At 36.6% G+C, this 12,354-nt stretch overlaps 1 protein-coding gene and 1 long non-coding RNA gene across 3 annotated transcripts in view; one reads left to right on the top strand and one right to left on the bottom strand.

Moving 5' to 3' along the window:
* LOC145666357 (uncharacterized) overlaps positions 1–12,354 on the top strand; it is a 101,446-nt gene that overhangs the window by 52,330 nt on the left and 36,762 nt on the right. The gene's annotated exons all lie outside the window — the stretch shown is intronic.
* Positions 2,072–12,279, bottom strand: LOC145665686 (uncharacterized). Of its 2 annotated transcripts, XR_014127594.1 has the most exons (4): positions 12,252–12,279; positions 8,316–8,593; positions 6,029–6,188; positions 2,072–3,440 (listed from the first exon to the last, which is right to left on the bottom strand). It is a non-coding gene; the product is annotated as an uncharacterized LOC145665686 (long non-coding RNA). The 2 variants fall into 2 exon arrangements; XR_014127595.1 differs by lacking the exons at positions 8,316–8,593; positions 12,252–12,279 and having other exon boundaries at positions 6,029–6,374.

Raw genomic sequence — 12,354 nt, 5'->3', positions numbered from 1 at the left:
TTACTTGTAAAGCCTTATTTTATTGTAATTTAGGGACATAAGATATTTTAAAATATGTACTAGGCTGATTATGTAATTCGAAGAAGAAAAGAAAAAGAAATTTGTTAATTATAAGATCGATATAAAAAGATATTCATATGTTTTAAAATAATAGGATTTTGGAATGTCGTTGTCAGGACATCAGAAATAAAATAAAATGGATTTTTATTCAACGAAGTTTGCATTTTAATGGCTCAGTAATTTATTATTATTATTAAAAAAAGGGAACCGTTTTAAATTAGTGCCGAAACGACGGGAATAGGTTGTATCGTTTAGAAGTAAAGCAAAAACGAGCAACATTGAGCCTGATATTAATTGTACTATCTTAAGAAGTGGCAAGATAATATCTCGAAATAATATGAGTGCTACGGATAAACAAAATATTCACACTGATATGAATTTTCCAGAAAAAATGATGGATGTTTTAAAGGGAATATGGGAACAAATTAAGGAACAAGCTCGAAGAAGTGATGAGATATCACATCAAATTAAGGATCAAGCTCAACAGTTTGAACAGTTAGACCAAAAAAAATGAGTCTACAAGCTCAACAGTTTGAACAGTTAGACCAAAAGATGAATCTACAAGCTCAACATTTTGACGAAAGATTAGAGCAATTGCAGCAACGTAATGATGGCATACAACAGCAATTACATCAGATGAATCAGCAAATTGTAGCCAAATTTGAACGCTATGATGAAGATATGGAAAAGATTGTACAGAGTTGCACCGAGGTTCAAGACTCTGTAAATACTATAGAGAGAACGGTAAATGAACATACCCTAGTAGCCTGACAAAATGATCGGCCTGACATCCATAAATGGTCAGTTGAAGTTGGCCCCGACAATCGGGAAAAGGTCGTTATGTCCGCTTTTTCGACAACTTCCCGACGAACCAATTCCCGACGATTTCCCGATCATATTAGGACAATAAGGACATTATCGCGACTGACTACCGACGACTTGCCGACCAAATATGAACAGCTCACCGACTATAAACGTGACTATTTTTGGACAATCTCCCGAGCAAATCCCGATAATACCGACCAATTACTGACGGCTTGCCGACCAAAAATGGAGAGTTCACCGGCGATAGACGACAATTTTTGGACCATATCCCGATCAGATAGGAATAACCTGCCGACGGTATGCGTGAGTGCTTACTAATATCAGCTGTGGATGCTGAAACGTACCTCCCGCAGATATCCAGGGGTGTAGATTCCCTATATCCGCGGGAGTTGCGTTCCTAAACATCTACATCTGATAATAGTAAATGCTGTATAGAGGACTAGTTGTTATCACACAATACATATTTGATACTTACATGCAGTTTAGCTACACCGCCATTCAAAAGAAAGTTTGCCAAAAAAATCTTTAACAATTTACTTGAATTAATATGTCACTCATTCCAAGTTATTGTCCCATGTGTACAAATATAAGAATATAATTTGATAACGAATGCGCCCGGTATTTCTTATAATGTTAGTAGGTGTGTATTCGGCAAAGACGTGTATGTGTCAAATTTCATGTCAAAAGAGCAATAAATAAGAACAATAAAACGAAAATAAAACTTTCTTGTCCATTTAGCAACATTTTGTTTTACTCATTCTAATTTTCGTAATTATAATTCTTTTCCTATTAAATTTACCACAAATATACATTTCTCGATTATACACATAGTATCAGTAATAAAAGTACCCTGCAAGATCACTATCAAGTTATATTCTTACAAGAAGACAGTTATAGATATGTGATAATTATTTTGGATATGAGTGTACGTTTACATTACATTTAACATTAATCTTTCTCTAAATTCCGACGCCTATGTTCCGGCTGCGTTCATGTGCGGATACGGAGTAATTATAATTTTCTAATGTCGTAATTATAGGATATACGTTGATTTTTATAAGGTCTTACAAAGCAATGAGAAAATACATTTGGAAAGAAATATACATGAACTTTTATTCTTCATTTTCACAGAAATAATAATAATAATAATAAAATTGGTTAAAAGAAATGAAACACATTTATGTGCAGAAGCCGCATTATATTATCGTGATGTACATACTATATATTTCAGCAGATTTTTTACAAAACAAAACGGCTCAAGAAGTCATATAAAAATACAAAACATACAAATTGTAAATAGAAACAACGAAACGTGTCTGTTTAGTATGCATATTTCCTTTTTCGAAACAATTATTAAACATATTAGTAGAATTCCAGTTTCAGTTGAAGCTCGAGTTGTACGTGTAAGATATTCTACTGAACAGACTGATCATGTTCAGTAATGTGTGTACAAGTAAAAATCAGAAGCATACCTGTTACATCTATTTATAGAAGTTTACATAGCATAGATTAACTGAAGAATTGACAACGCATAAAACTAAACATTAGATGTTCTTAAAAATAAAAGCTCCTTTACCGAAAATATCTCACTACCTAGCCTTCTATGAAAAAAAAATCGCACAAAACTCAACTTCAGTTGAAATGCAAGCACTAAGTATCCCTGCTTTCAAGTCCTCCTTCCGCATTTAAATGTGAGAGTTAATAAAAGCTCTTAACAAAACTGAAACTTCAAGTAAACCAGTTTGTAATTAAGTTACAAGAAGACTATTTTAATCATTACTAGACTATTGTTACGTAAAAACTAAAAACATCCTGGGAAAGCAAGTAGAATTTAACGAACTTGTTGTGCAGATTCTACCAAGGAATCTTTGATTTTTCATTTCTTGTGAATAATGAAAAATCAACGTTCAATATGAAAAATGTGAAAAGTAAGAGTTAGTCCTGGCAAAACCCTCTATAACTACACTGGAAAAATATGTAACAGAACATACATTTTGGATATCCTTGTCATCAGGGATACTCGAAATGTCCATTCTATCAACAAATTTTCCTAGCACCCGTAATACCATATTTTACAGATTTTTGTCTGTACTGTAACTCGTACATTTCAAATTTTTCATTTGGAACGTTGATTTTTCATTTTTTGTAACATACTGGAAAATCATGTGTGTCCTGGAAAAATCTATGATGAGAAGTCTTCATACATGACATATACGCATTAGTAAAAATGTTCCATGTTACAGAAAGGAATGCAAACATATGCCGAAAAGTCTGGAATAAGAAGGCACTTTTTATGTAAACAATCTGAAGACAAAGTAGTACCTGTCCTCTTTCTCTTTTCCACTCTGAAGATAGACAACCATGTTATTTCTCTTACACAATAACAACGCGTTCCGTTTCAGGGTGTTGTGGCGCATCTCGACCACGACCAGTTTTCTGTCTACGTGCTTCACGTCCACCATCCCTGTCTTTAACGTGGCGAAACCAGTTCTGTATTACGGAATGCACTTCACATTCAGAAGCATTCAATGCGTATGGGCTTCTACAAACTGCACCTGAAAACAATTACAAAGAAATTAGTGTTGCGATTCTGTTAACATATCCTAAAATGTAAAATACATTGTGAAATACAATGTGAAGAAATTGATACACTCTTCAGGAAATCTGTGGAGCAATGACTTTTAAATTTGATCGGCATACTACAATCAGGAATTAAATTCTATGCTGATGGATTTTTTATTTTTTTTTTATTTTTTTATTTTTTTTATTTTTTATTTTTTTATTATTATTATTATTTTTTTTTTTGCCTAGCTTCTATCTACTACCTCACATACTTTTCGGGAGACTGGGACAAATGCATCTGATTCACTGGACTAACCTCGTTGAAACGTTAACGCCGTCTACTCTGGGAGGGTTATTTATGTAACTATAGTTGTCCATTCACGGGTGGGCTTTGGTCTAGTTATTTTTAAATAACACTACCTTATTATAGGAAATTGTTGACTAATATAAAGCAACGTGTTCTTACGTGATGTTATCAATCACCGGTAGTTATTTTTGTTTTGACTCAAGATTAATTTCACAGGATTCAATTAATTTTTAATTACCGAGATTTGGAATAGAAGAAGGTGACAAGAACGCCCTATTAATACGGTAAGATTGGGACATATGCTTGGTGCTGCTGAGGAAAATGCTGGAAAATCTCAGCTAAGATAATCTTATCCTTTTGATGCTTATTTCTGTCTTGCAGGTATGTCGAATTTATGGAAAATGATGTTCCGAAAGACGTCAGTTGCATTATTGTGTATTCCATCTATAGATGTGCAGTTCGGCTAATTGTTTGAACTTCCCCTGCTGGATTTTACAGCAGTATCTCTTCCTCCCCCTATCCCTCTTTTGACCGCATTTACGGGGTTGCAATGTCGCAGCACCCACTGTGTCTCGTCTCTCTTACTCTCACTCCCAATACTATCACTAATGTGAAACAGATGACAGGCCTCCACATTTCGCTATAATCGAGCATAATATATATGTATAAGAAAACTATATATGTTGAACAACAATCTTCTAATCCCTGACTGAAAGGACAGCGTTTGGAACTGTGGCAACTAAGTACTCCACTTGGACTTGACGAGCGGTTGTCAAATGCTAGAAATGAGGGTTCTGGTTGGCCATTTAGTTATCGGGGGTGTTTTCCACAAGTTCTCGCGGACGATGACTTATTTATGGCACTAGCCCCCACACATAGAAGGCGGCATCCTTTATATACAAAATGCACATGTATGGAGGAATAGAGAATAATAGCAGTAATAGGTATATTGAATTTTTAATTTTTTAAAAGGCTTTAAGTAGCTTTGACTCACACCGATGAAACCCACGCACACGGTGGTTCTTCAACACAAAACCTACATGGCACGGGCCGGGATCAAACCAAGGACTCTATGCACCAGAGGCGAGCGCTCTACCAATGAGCCAACGCGGCTCCAGTAAATGTACTAGTAAGAATGCTACCATAAAAACAACTACAGCCTCTAGAGTACAGACGGTAAAGGTAACATATTTGTCATAAACATATTTAGGAACAAGCAAAAGGAATAAAAAATGAATACATAACATTCAACCTGACAAGTAACATTCCAACATGAAGTATAACGTATAGAGAAAAAACTTCTAAAATGCAGTACATGACATTAACTTACCCTAAAATAGTCGTTAATGTTGTAAGAAAATTACTTTATTATCCTATTCCACCTGAACAACAGCAAAACGAAAAAATGTATGTTCAGCAATTTACAGTTCCAGTAAAATCATAAAAATCTGATGACGCTAATTAAACGCAGCCAGTCAATCAAACCACCTAAATTATGCAAACTAATTCAACTGGATCCAGTCACAACAGTAACTACTCGCATGCATAGTTTACTGACAGAAATCGTAGCATCCACACCCGCGACAGATGCTTTTGTTGCATGCATGCATGCGGAGTTCACTAGTAGAAGTTGGAGAGCGGTCGCTCCTCAACGGTTGGAAGGCGGGACTATCTGGGGACCTGACAGTCAAAATATTCTTTTCTTTTCTTTCGTTACAGTATGCAGAAAACACATTATTGGTATTATTAATGTTACCTATTAAATTACAGTCCAAACATTAAAGCTGAATGAATTTCCTTCTACCTAGCTATGGGGGATATACGGAACCAAAAATGCATTTAAATCGCACGAGAAAAATGCACCTTGACAGGAATGGAACAGGAACTGTCCAAAGAATCTGAAACAACAGCAAGATTTAACAGTCGAGAGTTTGAATATATTTTAGGGTCCTTCTGCAACTTTGGTTCAGACTGGATGGATGGATGGTGATTGATGGAATGGAAGATGGGGGGAAGAAAACGGAGAACTCCTAGAAACCCCACGCACATAGTGTCCACAAACCCACATGGCATGAACTGGGTCCAATCCGGGGTCTCCACGCACCAGAGGTGAGCCATTTGAAGTATGTATCCTACAGCTTTAAAAATGTTAAAATTTCATGATACTTATAGGGGAACCCTGATTTGAAACTCGCTACACACTGACAAACCACCGGTGAGGCCTTCCTTACAGAGTATTAGAAGCCTACAACTGAAAGCATCCCGAATACTCACCTAGTAGAATATCCATCAATTTCAGGTGCCTGAGAGGTTTCTTGTTGTGCTTGCCTGTCCAGTTAAATTGAAGTGCCAAATTATTGCAGAATAGTTTTTCCAATATTCTTCGTACGATGTGTTGTATCTTTCTTCCTCCTACAAGACTCAGTTCTAGCTCCTGCAATAAAAACACTTAGACATTTAGAGCGAAATTTGACGTAGATCACATGCAGAAGCATATCATTTGAAATATATGAAAAACCCGAGTAAAATTGCGTAATATTCGCTGCCAGGAACAATTCAAATCGTACATATTAATTGTCTATGTACAGGACACAATCAAGAGATGAAGGCACACCCAATTTCGAACAAAGATGCCTCGCATGACATGAAGATAAATATGTTCGTTCTCTTGACCTTCAGCAGGTAATGCAGGTACAAGATGCTTAAATTCTGTTTAATGCTTTGCAAAATGCAACTTCATAACCTACTTTAACACACTTAACTGAGTGCATAACCTACTTACGCATTTAATGCATGCACTTAATATGTGTTCCAATGCGCTGCTCGAAAGTTTCCTCAAGGACATACCTACTTCTCCGAAGAACCAACTATCACTTACATGTCCAATGCAAAAACTTCTCAACGGTAAAACATCATCAGTGAATTTCTGAGAAAACTTTACATGAAATTGGTATGTCTCCATAACTTATTGCACTTTGGGGAAATAAAGTGAAATCCAATATGAGAGACGTTATGTCTAATATGCTATACAGATGTACTACTTGAGCTCATGCAGGGTGTCTACTAAAAATCCAAAATGAAGTATCGTGACTCTTTGTGACCTTTTCTTTACCAAACCATAACATTTCGTAACATTCTCAAGAGTGTATTTGGGTGCAAATTAGGCCGAATTTTCATGCATGCGATAGAAGCGCGTTTTTCTTGAGATTTGATAGTGTCTAAAGCAGACCATATACATTTTTGGTGGTGAATTTGGACATTTTATAGAACAAAATTTTTAAACCTGTACTTATTTGTGCAGATAAAAAAATCGTGACCCAAAAGCTAACTTTCGCGACTGTCATAAACGTTTTCGGATTTCGTGACCGATAGACACCCTGTCATGTATGTAGTTCTTTGGTCGCATTCATGGCCTCACTTGTTTTAAAGAAATTAAATGGGTGGGTCCGAGCTTTCCAGTAATTGTGTAGATGAAAAAGCTGTAGACCATAGCTATACATAGTATTGTAGCGCGATTTTGAACTTTTCAATATACTTTAGTATGTACTATTACGAGCTTAATTTATTTAAGGTCTCTCAGCAACATTGGTTAAAACCGATGAATGTTGATGGGATGTTTGGTGGAATGAAACGAGAGAACCCGAGAAAACCCACGCGCACGGCGTCTGTCCATGAAAGTCAACATGACACGAGCTAGAATTGAGCCGGGGCTTGACGCAGCAGAAGTGAGTGGCCATACATTAATTAGTACCACAGATATTTTCTTCCCAATTATTAGAGACATGTTTTGAGGTATTCGAGGTGTAAATGACAACTTTTCCTCAAACATGAGCGTGTTTCATATCATCGAAAGCTCGCAAGATTTCATGTACAATAAACTTCATTTCAGCTTAATATAGAGCAACAAAGAGCACTGTTAACCCCTTAACTGTTTATGGCGTATATATACTCCATAACGGATGCTACTTTACACTGTGTAGTTTTCTTGCGAAAGTCGCTTCCACACTGCGTAGTTTTTTGCAGTCGCTTAGTTCACAAAGAAATGGATCTGGTGTTTATCCTGAGATGTATCGTTCTTCTTCTTCTTGCTATACTACTACTACAACTATTGCTATTACTACTACTAATACTGCTGCTATTACTACTAATAATAATGATGGTATAAATATACCACATTGACTTGACACCTAGTCTTCCGTTTTAGGCGCTGCTATCGGCTGAAGGAATTCCACTCTCTTTCGCTAAGGCTTTCTCGCTTAGCAGCTGCTGAACCCTTATTGGCTCAACGCGTGGGTGTGAGCTTTAGTTCGCATTTTTGCCACGGCTCAAGACATTTTGGCAGCACAATAGTATTATTAGTAATAGTATTAGTAGTTGTTATAATAGTAAAGTGGAGTAAAGTTTACGACTGAGCTTGCTGCGGTCGTTATGTAATGTTGTTACTAGTACTACTACTAATAGCTCACCTGAGAAGTTTACAAAGAAAGAATAAGGATTACGTAAAATTAATTGTATTTACAATTATGTGATGTTTTCTGTATGAAAAAAATTGTAAACTTACCAGAATCTGCTAATTGTCCGGTGAAGATAGTAACCACTCTTCCACTCTATTAATGTCCTCCACAGTTTTACAAGGTAGTTTTATGTATTCAGGGAAAGATCTAGTAGCCTCTGGTTTGGGAGCAAAATTTTCTATAATAGTTTTTTGCTGCTCCCTCACTTCTTCCAGCTTTCTTTCAATTTCTCCAAGGTGGCGGGAAATCACTGCCAAATAGTTTTCGTCCAATTCGAAATGCCTTTCATTTGAGTTATGATCAACAGCTAATGAACTTCCTTCACCTAAAATTAAAATGGGATAAAAAATAATGGTCGGAATGCAATTGAAAAATACAGACTAACTTGGAAAGAATGCGCGAGGCCCTTGGAAAGAATGAGTACAGAATGATTTCTGTGGTGCAGCATTATGCACCATGGTTATTTCACGAACAGATTACGAAACTTTTTTTTTATTTCGATAGTAACACTGTAGGTCAAAGCTCCATGGAGTTGCCCTTTTACATACAGAATGGGTATGTAATTGTAATACACTCGCAATTCCTAAACCACAAATGAAAACAGAAGGTGTTGCAAATACGTGGCGAGCATTTTTTACTAATTTCAGTGGCGAACACTTGGAGTTTGTAGTCCATAAACTAACAGGGATAAGCAAGTAAGAGTACGGTTTAAGTAAGTTAGGTTTTTATTCATTTACATTCTGATAATATTTAACGAGAACAATTTCGTGGATTATAACAGCGAAGCCAACGAAAATGTTCTCTCTACAAATTTACATTTACAGTGCTCATTCCTCGAGTGAGAAAGGAAACCGGGTGTTGAACATGTACAAAACTATTTATAGTGAACATATACAACTGTCTTACCACAAGAGCTATTTTCGTCAAGGTTAAAAAAAGAACATTCAATCGGGCTTTACCGAGTTCTTAACAAAACATGTGATAGCTGTGTAATTGCAGTACAACATTCCCTCTGCACTTCGTCGTTCGCCAGAGCACAACAGACTACTAAATTATAGTGTTCATTTTCTTTATCCTTCATCTTACGGCTTCCCTGTGCCTCTTTACATAACATGTCTGTTTCTTTGAATTGATATTAGCATCCTAAACAAGCAGATGAACTACTAAGGGAGGACGGAGTCTACAGTATTTGTTAACGGGCACTGGAAATAAACCATTGCGTTCGATGGACACCGTCGAGACTTGAACCCGTGAGTAGGCGGCAGGTGCAAAGCAATAGATATTACCCTACTCACCAATATAGCAATAGATATTACCCTACGCTATACACCAATCCTTCTTAATAAATAATAATAATAAAAAAATCATTCATACATAAATATGCAAAATTCGGCATATAACTATCACTATCAATACTACTGCCTATTACTGCTATTACTAGGAGCTTTTATTATACTTTCGGTCGAAAATCAGGCAAATCAGGTGGACGGTCAACTTCAGAATAAATGTCGTTACAGATGGATAGCAATTAGGCCTAACTTCACTTACTATCCTCCATAGGTTTCTCACCACCACTATGGTGGAAGAACATATAGTCCTACGTATATTTACGTATTTCATCCTAAATACAATGGCTCGAGACTCCGAAAGTTATTCTCTTTGCGTTTACCCACTCCAACACACTTTCCTTAACATCACGTTTCTCATATAAATTTGACTTTACTTGGTGTAGATAAACTGATCCGAACCCAAAATCGTATTCATTCTGTTGGACGCATAGGCCTACCTGCTTCCTTTCTCGTTCGAGATACAAAGACCATAAATTAAGATTTCCTAGTGATCACAATTTACAATTTTGTTGGTTTCGCTATTGAATCCACGAAGTCACTCCTGTAAAGGAACACCAAGTCATTATTATTATTTAAAATTGTTATAAAGAATGACGAAAATTACCTTGGAATTACTCGAGCAGAAGGTTCTATCAAATTCTGACTCATCTCTTACATTTTCGGGTTAGATTAGAGCTTTGTATTTCTTTTAACAGAACATGCACTAAAAAAGAAGCTCCGTTACTACTTGCAGATTGAATTCAGGAGGGCTCAGTAAATATAATGTGACATATGGCATAAACACTACAGTGCATAAAATATGAACCAACTTGTACTAGGTGGCCATTAGAAAGCACGAATGATATCTAACCGAATTAGGGCAGGAGTGCAACAGTGGGAACCAGAGGTAACGAGGAGGTGCGTCCGTAGAGAGCAGGCGCGTCAGCGATGGGAAGTACACGCATGAACGAGTATAATGGAAGAAGACACGCATACAATACTTTCACCATTACTCAAAATTCGGGTTCACTCGAGCAAACGGTTCTACTGAAAACAAAATTTATAAGTAAAATACGGTGTAAAACACTTTTCATAAAAGTAGAAGATTGTGAATATGAGTAATTACTGTTATTGGATATCATATTGAAATACATTTTGAATGGCAGTCAACGTATTCTAAGTGTAACTATTTACTGGAGCGGAAGAATACAAAAATGCAAAGGTGGAAATAAACGGCGGGAACATTCTGTTCGTGTTAGCATTGGACGTTTGCGATGGAAGTAATGCAAACATACAATTTTATTACAAAGAATTGTGATAAAACGCGTTATGTCAGAAAGTTTTTGCAGCGTCATTGTATGTTGAAACGTAAAATCTACTGTGCGAAGTGTGGAAAAAAAGTAAAAACTAAGAACAGATGAATTTCTTCTCGCAGCGGGCCATTTGTACCCGGGAAAGCAATGATGTCATTCTGAAGATAGGAATTATTACAATTATTTAAGTTCTTTTGAAGCTAAAAATTATTGCGGATATTTTATGTATTTGTCCACTGTTCTCGCTGGTGCGTATGCCCTCTATCGCTGACGCGCCTGCTCCCTATAGACGCACCCCCTCGCTCGGGTCCCCTTGCTGCGCTCCTGTCTGGCTCGGTTAGATAGCATTCGTGCTTTTTAGTGGCTACCTAGCACAAGTTGGTTCATGGTTTATGCACTAGCTCCTCATTTAAAAGAAACCTTAAAATGCACTAATTGTGTGAAAATTTGGTTGAACCTTCTGCTCGAGTAATGCCCAAAATTCATTTCAAAGACTGTCCATTGACAGTAATTACTCATATTCAGACTCTCATCCTTCACGAAAAAAGGTTCACATAGTATATTTGGGTAAACTTTACATGAATGTGCTTTGCGCTCCAGCTGCGCATCGATAAGTAGAGCCCTTTTAAAAAGTATAGTAGAGTAGGGTAGGGTAGAGTAAAGTAAGATAGAAATAAGTAGGGTAGGGGTTAGGAACGGGTTAGCTTAAGGTTAGGTAAGTTTTGATCCATTTTCATAAAATTATTCGAGTGTAATTTCTCGTTTCTGAGTGAGTATATCTGCTGGAGTGGGCGTTGTAAAGTTAACCCGTATATTTTAGCTATAAATTTTCTATTTGGCAGAACCGTCTGCTCGAGTGAACCCATTACCTTCAGTTACTTGTGTTGATAGGGGCATTCTTTTATGTGTGACCCTTGGTTTACAATTATCAAAAAGAATTATGCCTGAAAATGTTAATTTATACATATATGCAGGCCTGCTGTTGTGTCTGCTCTTTTTCTACCACTTCTCAAGCGAACCGTACATTTGAGTGTTATTTTAAAGCCCTTTAGTATCTATGGCTCAAACCATGCACCATACATATAATGAACAAATACCAGGGATTTAATTTTGGACAAGACAGGGGCATGTTCTCATGTACTTTTGTTGAGTATGCATAATATAAGCTGATGGCCTCGTTCTGTAAACAAAACAATCAGCTTGATACCTACAAATTACATTAAGGATGAAAGTTGATATTTCTTCACCAACTTTAGGGAACACATATATGCACTTCTACATAATAATTATTTACTGAAAATACATAGATTTAATTTATAAGTAATAAAGAAACACAACTCACCTTCCCCCGCTCTACTTCAACATTCAACTTCTTTGCCTTACTCCCAGAATTCTCATTCAGTGTTGCCAATTTGGGGGAAAAGTCGCTAAATCTAGGGGATTCG

This window comes from Thermobia domestica, chromosome 12 (assembly GCF_964235325.1).
Source record: "Thermobia domestica chromosome 12, izTheDome1.hap1.1, whole genome shotgun sequence".
NCBI lineage: Eukaryota > Metazoa > Arthropoda > Insecta > Zygentoma > Lepismatidae > Thermobia > Thermobia domestica.
This window is presented reverse-complemented; position numbering and strand designations above follow the sequence as displayed.